We start from the raw sequence: 6,499 nt of genomic DNA, 5'->3' as shown, positions 1-6,499 counted from the left end.
CATCTGGTCTAGCACGATCGCGCTAGTCCAGGCCTTCATTTTAATTATTATTTTTCTAGTCTTCTTGCATACTCAGCTCCTAGGGGTTTATTTTCTTGCTTCAATGTAGCTCCAATCACAGCTTTAAGGCCTCATACAAGCTCCTCACTCATGCAATGTGTGACATTCACAATTAGAGCCCGTTTTTCATCATTTAACTATATTATAACATTGAAACATAATTAAGCTGGGGCATAAACAATCGCCAAATTACATAAATCTAGCCTATTATTACTGCAGGCTAGACATTTTCGGCTAATTTCAAAAAGGAATGATTCAACAGCATGTCGGCTGTCCAATGTGAACTCGGATTCTTGACCAGACAACATCTCACAAAATCTTTTGCCTCAGCTGACAGTTTTGCATTCTCAAAATTTGGTTCCTCATACCCAATCTGGCGTAACACATCATTAGTTTTAGCATCAGAATTGGATAATTCCCAGAGGGGTTTCCCATTGATCAACTCGTCCACAGTACAACCAAGAACCCATATATCAACCTCAGGACCGTACACCTGCTTAAGCACGGATTCAGGTGCCATATACCTTTTAGTTCCTCCCAATCCCTGCTTTTGCGTCCAGCTCTGTTCCAAAGTCATAGCAAGCCTGAAATCAGTGATCTTGTCAATCTCTGTTGTATTATCAGTAGGAGTAACAAGTAGAACATTATGAGGCTTTATATCACAGTGAACGATTCCCGCGCCGTGAATGCGACTGAGACCTAAAATGACATTTTTGGTGTGTTTTTTAACTTCAATCTCTGGCATTCCTTTACCTGAACAATTCAACCGATCAACCAAACTTCCACTAGAGGCATATTCTAACAATAAGTTGTAGAGGAGTATAATGTCTTCTAACGTGACTTTAACACCAAATCACGGAATAACGTAAGCAGAGTCTTCAAACATCCGAAGGAATTCCCTTTCATCTTGAAGTGACTGTGATCGACTTAACATGCAAGATTTTACAGCAATCGGTGATGGAATTCGAACAGTACCAGCGTAATCAGTAGTATTATCAATGGAAGCTAAAGAAACAAAGCCAAACCCTCTTTTTCCCAACATTCTCCCTCTCTTCCACTTAACTTCTACTTCTACTTCTTTCGTCATTAGATTAAACTAGGTTTTTGCTGCAATTTCTCTGTCAGAATAATAAATTTGTGAATAGTCGTCTACTGTGTAGTGTAACATAGCTGTAAGTATTTGTTACTTAAAAATTTTATTTCCTATTTTGTTACCCTATTCCGCGATTTAATTCCATTCCGTCTCCTATTCAAGATTGGAGTACATATTTGTTTTCCTATGAAAAAAGGGAAACTAATATTATTAGGAAACTTAATTTCTTCATTCCGAATAAATTAAGAGTTATTTCCGATATTTCTTTAAGTATTCTGAACAGTTATTTTTATGAGCAAGTGAAAAGCATATACTTTATTAGATTTGAGAAAATTATTTAGTAATTGCTAATATATCTTAACATTTTATTTCAGATATTTCTTTTAGATAACAATTTTTTAGTAATCAATTACCTATTGTCTAATTCGAAATTTTTTCACCTATTATCTTGTAATTACTCCCTTCGTTCTAGTTTATGTGAATCTTTTTACTTTTTGAGAGTTGACTAATCTTTGAGACTAAATTGGATTAGATTAACTTAATATTTTAAATTTAAAATTAGATATCCAAAAACTATAGGAAAAATAATATAAGTTCCCATTTTTTCATATATCAATATGATGAAAAAATACCTTTCAAAATGCTGGTCAAAATTTACATAATTTGAATATCGAAAAACAAAAAGATTCACATAAACTAAAATGGAGGGAGTATAATTTAGTATTCTATTTTACCTCAAGATATGCATTCGTGTTTTTTTCTTCTCTTTTTGCATAATTAAAATGTAAACATGCTTCCTCTTTTTCTTTTTTTTGGTAATTAAAATTTTTACAATACCAAAACTGGAAGTATTACAACAGCCAGAAGAAACTAAAGTTTTTAAAAAGTCCAGGATTGGACATACAACCCCAATTCTAGATAAAAAAAACTAAATCATTGTCAATCCATCAAGATCTGCTTCACCTCTACATGATTCAGAGCATTGAGACATTTAGGGGTTGAAGTTTAAGTTATCTATTGCCTTTGTCAACCTGGGTTTCATCCTTCCTTTACAACATATTTCTTTGTAACGACTCAACCGGTCGTTTTGTATATTGTATCCCCAGTTCCCTATTTATTGCCTCTTCGATGTTCACTTATAGCTATGAGACTTGCTGGGGGTGGTTGGATTGGTTTCGGTCGGAGTGAATTGGGACACTTAGTCCCAAGATTAGAAGCTTAAGTTGAAAGAGCTGACTAGAGTTTGACTTGTGTGTAGACGACTCCGCAATAGAGTTCTAATGGTTTCAATAGTTTCGTATGGTAATTTTGGACCTAGGCGTATATGCAGATGTTGATTCGGAGTTCCGTAGGTTGATTTGGTGCTTTTTGACGAAAGTTAAAAAGTTGAAAGTTTGGAAGGTTAATAGGTTTGACCGATGGCTGGCTTTATTAATATCGGGTTCAGATTATGATTTTGAGAGTTGGTATAGGTCCGTTGTAGCATTTGGGAATTGCATGCAAAATTTGAAGTCATTCGGAGTTGTTTAGACTTGTTCGACGCAAATTTTGAATTTGGGAAATGTTCATTAGTTCATTAGGCTTGAATTGATGTGTGATTCGTAGTTTTGATGTTGTTTGGTATGATTTGATGCATCGAATAGGTTTGTGTTATATTTTGGGACTTGATGGTATACTTGGACGGAGTTATGGGGGCCTCGGTAGTGTTCCGAGTTGAATTTGGCTTGATTTGAGACTTGGTTATATTGTTGAGTCTGCTGAGATCTAGTGCTTTCGCACCTGTATTGTTTGGGCCGCAGAAGCGCCTAGTTGTCTGCAAATGCGATGATTGGCTAGGGAAGTTGGGTCTGTAGGTGCGGACATGGGAGCACAGATGCATAACTTCAGAAGCAGAACTTCTCCGCGGGTGCGGATATTGGCTAGACGAGCGGGGGACTGCAAGTGTGATTCTTTGTCTGCAGAAGTGGAAGCACAGGTGCGCCTTTAGTTCCGCAGAAACAGAATTGATGGGTCTTGAGTGGAAGCCGCATCTGCAATTGTTTTTTGTCAAATGGTTCGTCAGATTATGTTCCCAGTAGGGTGATTTCATTCTTGAAGGCCCAGCGGATGGTTGGGAAGGGTTGACTTTCTTATTTGGCCTTTGTGAGGGATGTTAGTGCAGAGATTCCTAGTATTGATTCAGTTCCAGTGGTGAGGGACTTTCCGGATATATTTCTTGCAGACCTGCGGGGCATGCCACCGGACAGGGATATTGACTTTGATATTGATTTGGTGTCGGGCACTCAGCCCATTTCCATTCCAGCGTATCGTATGGCACCGGCGGAGTTGAAGGAGCAGCTTCAGGAACTCCTTGATAAGGGGTTTATTCGGCCTAGTGTGTCACCGTGGGGCGTGCCTGTCCTATCTGTGAAGAAGAAGGATGACACTATAAGGATGTGCATTGATTACAGGCAGTTGAACAAAGTCACAATCAAGAACAAGTATCCTTTGCCTCGTATTGATGATTTATTCGACCAGCTTCAGGGAGCGAGAGTATTCTCCAAGATTGATCTCCGATCATGGTATCACCAGTTGAAGATCAGGGACTCAAATATTCTTAAGCCAGCTTTCAAGACCCGATATGGTCATTATGAGTTCCTTGTGATGTCTTTTGGGCTGACCAATGCCCCAGCAGCGTTCATGCATTTGATGAACAACGTGTTTCGGCCTTATCTCGACTCGTTTGTTATTGTATTCATTGATGATATTCTGGTATACTCGCATAGTCAGGAGGAGCACGCTGAGCATTTGAGAGTTGTATTGCAGCGGTTGAGTGAGGAGAAGTTTTATGCAAAGTTCTCCAAGTGTGAGTTTTGGATAAGTTCAGTGGCTTTTTTGGGGCACGTAGTGTCTAGTGAGGGTATTCAGGTTGACTCAAAGAAGATAGAGGCGGTTCAGAGTTAGCCCAGACCGTCCTAATAAGAGGATCTGATATCATAGCAGATATGTCCTTTCTGTTGTTGAGCAAATTGAAGGAAGAAACTTGCCATCTTTTATCCTACCAAATTAGCATCTACCACATATTTAAGGTCCCATATCAGCATTTGCAATAGGCATCAACATATGGCTTTGCCTAGAGCTGTACATAATTTGGTAAATACCGAATTACCGTACTGAATCAAAAACTTTGGTATTCGGTATTCGATATTTTGGTATTCAGTATGGTATTTGGTTTAAGTTTTAAAAAGAATTGGTATTAGGTATGATATTTGATATTATAAAATGAAATACCGAAATACCGATACCGTACCGAAATATATATTATATTACACAATACATATTTTATTAATTATAATATAAATATAAGAAATCTAAAATTTTACTTTTCTTTATTCTCTAAGTTCATCAATTAACTCTCTAATTGTTTTCTCTCTCTAGGTTGGTATTTGTTGGTAATGGACAAAACTTTTATCAATAAACGTTTTTAGTTTTGTACTTTTGAGTACTTTAATTAAGAATATTATTGTCTATGACTCTATGCACTAATTAGTAATCACACCGAATATACCGAAGTTACCGAACCGAATAAACCGAAAGGAGAAAAACCGAACCATACCGAATTTAATTAGGTACGGTATTGGTATATCATTTTACAAAACCGAATACCGAACCGAAATGTCTAAATACCGTACTGTATCGTACCGACCGACGAACACAGTTAGCTTTGCCTTAGGTGGTTACTAGCAAAAACTTCAGCTCCAACTCAAAGCAGGTCTCCAGCCTCTTGTATATCAATTTATCCATCAAAAGTCCCTAAATTTCAAGTTGACTTTCTTGTTTCCATTCTTCTAGAGAAATGACAATACGAAGTACTAAGAAACCCATCAAGATGGCCAGGAGATGGCGAAAGTTTGCGGCCATACAGAGAAAGAGGATTTCACTTCCAAGTAACAGCAGTGATGCAGACAATAGTAGTACATCTTCATCCTCTATAGTTGGAAAAGGCCATTTTGTAGTATCATAACCGACCAAAGGTGCTTTGCGCTTCCTTTGGCTTATCTTGAAAATGAGGTCATTAGTCAACGTTTAGACCTGTTTGAAGAAGAGTTTGGGCTGCCAAGTGGTGGCCCTATTATGTTACCATGTAATTCAGTCGTCACGGATTGCATCATTTCATTGATCAAGAAAGGTGCAGTTGTTGGAGATCTACACAATGCATGGCTCCTCTCAATATTTTCATGTTGTTGTTCAACTTATTCATTGCACCAAATTGGAGAAACCAGCAGCTTCTTGTTTGTTAAGTCATGATTATCATCTATTGTAAAGGAGAGCTCAATGTAGATTGTATAGCAGGTGAAAAGTAGGCAATTGGAATCATATTTTACAGATGGAATAGTGCATTTTCTGAAAACTAACCTGATTTACAGCTTTCAGTTTTCAACTTGTATGGTATTTACCTTTGGTTGGCACTATCTGCTAATGGGGGCAATCGACAGAAAAAACATACTAATGAATGGATCATGCATGTGCAAGTCTTAAAATATGAAAATTAACTCTAAAGAGTTCAAATGAAGCGAACATATAAACTTGTATATTTTAAGTTCCGAAGATAATGCAATCCTCGAGCAGCACCTGCAATGATGATTATTAGTACTCTTTTAATGGTTTAAGCCAAAGAAGAAGAAATTGAAATTCATGTTAGGCTAGCCTCATCGATAAACACTTGCTCTTCTTTACGTATACAAAATCAGAGAACTCTGCCAAGACTAGTGCACTGGATTTGTGACAATGAGTACAAGTTCATTCATTTCACTCCATAAACCCTAGAACAGATGTTCTTGGCTTGACTGCCACTTCCTCCTATCCGGAAACTTTCCCTGTCATATGTATAGGTTCTTACTAGAAAAGTAGATTGTTATAGATTATTTAGAATTGCCTTGTTTCTTCCTTATTGTCTTCAGTATTTCAAGAAGTTACTCCTTCAATCTTCTTTTAAATGTTTGATTCTTCTTCGACTACTTGTTCAGCTAAGATCGACTAAATGGGAGTGTAGCTGACATGGTTAAAAGGAAAAATAAGCCATGCCTTTACTAGAGCTCCAACAATGATTGCAAGAATATAGAATATCCAATATCTAAAACCTAGCAGATGAATCATATTAACGAAGCTCATTAGAGAGTCATGTATATTGCACTACTAGCTTCCATTTTTTTGCCCGGACTATAGATGCTCAAAAAGACAACATGACAAAAATCCAATAATGAACAAAAGACATGCTTCAGAATATTTCATTGCAACTTCCTGATTTGCACAGGAAGATAATTATGAGATGCAGAAGAAATAGTCATGAATCTGCAACAGAGCTTA

General features: G+C 37.2%; 1 pseudogene; it reads right to left on the bottom strand.

Moving 5' to 3' along the window:
• Positions 1–280: 280 nt before the first annotated feature.
• LOC107800273 (mitogen-activated protein kinase kinase kinase 20-like) lies at positions 281–1,216 on the bottom strand (annotated as a pseudogene).
• Between the last annotated feature and the right edge of the window lie 5,283 nt (positions 1,217–6,499).

This window comes from Nicotiana tabacum, chromosome 8 (assembly GCF_000715075.1).
Source record: "Nicotiana tabacum cultivar K326 chromosome 8, ASM71507v2, whole genome shotgun sequence".
Lineage (NCBI taxonomy): Eukaryota > Viridiplantae > Streptophyta > Magnoliopsida > Solanales > Solanaceae > Nicotiana > Nicotiana tabacum.
Note: the sequence above shows the minus strand (reverse complement) of the source record. Positions and strands in the feature narration are given on the sequence as shown.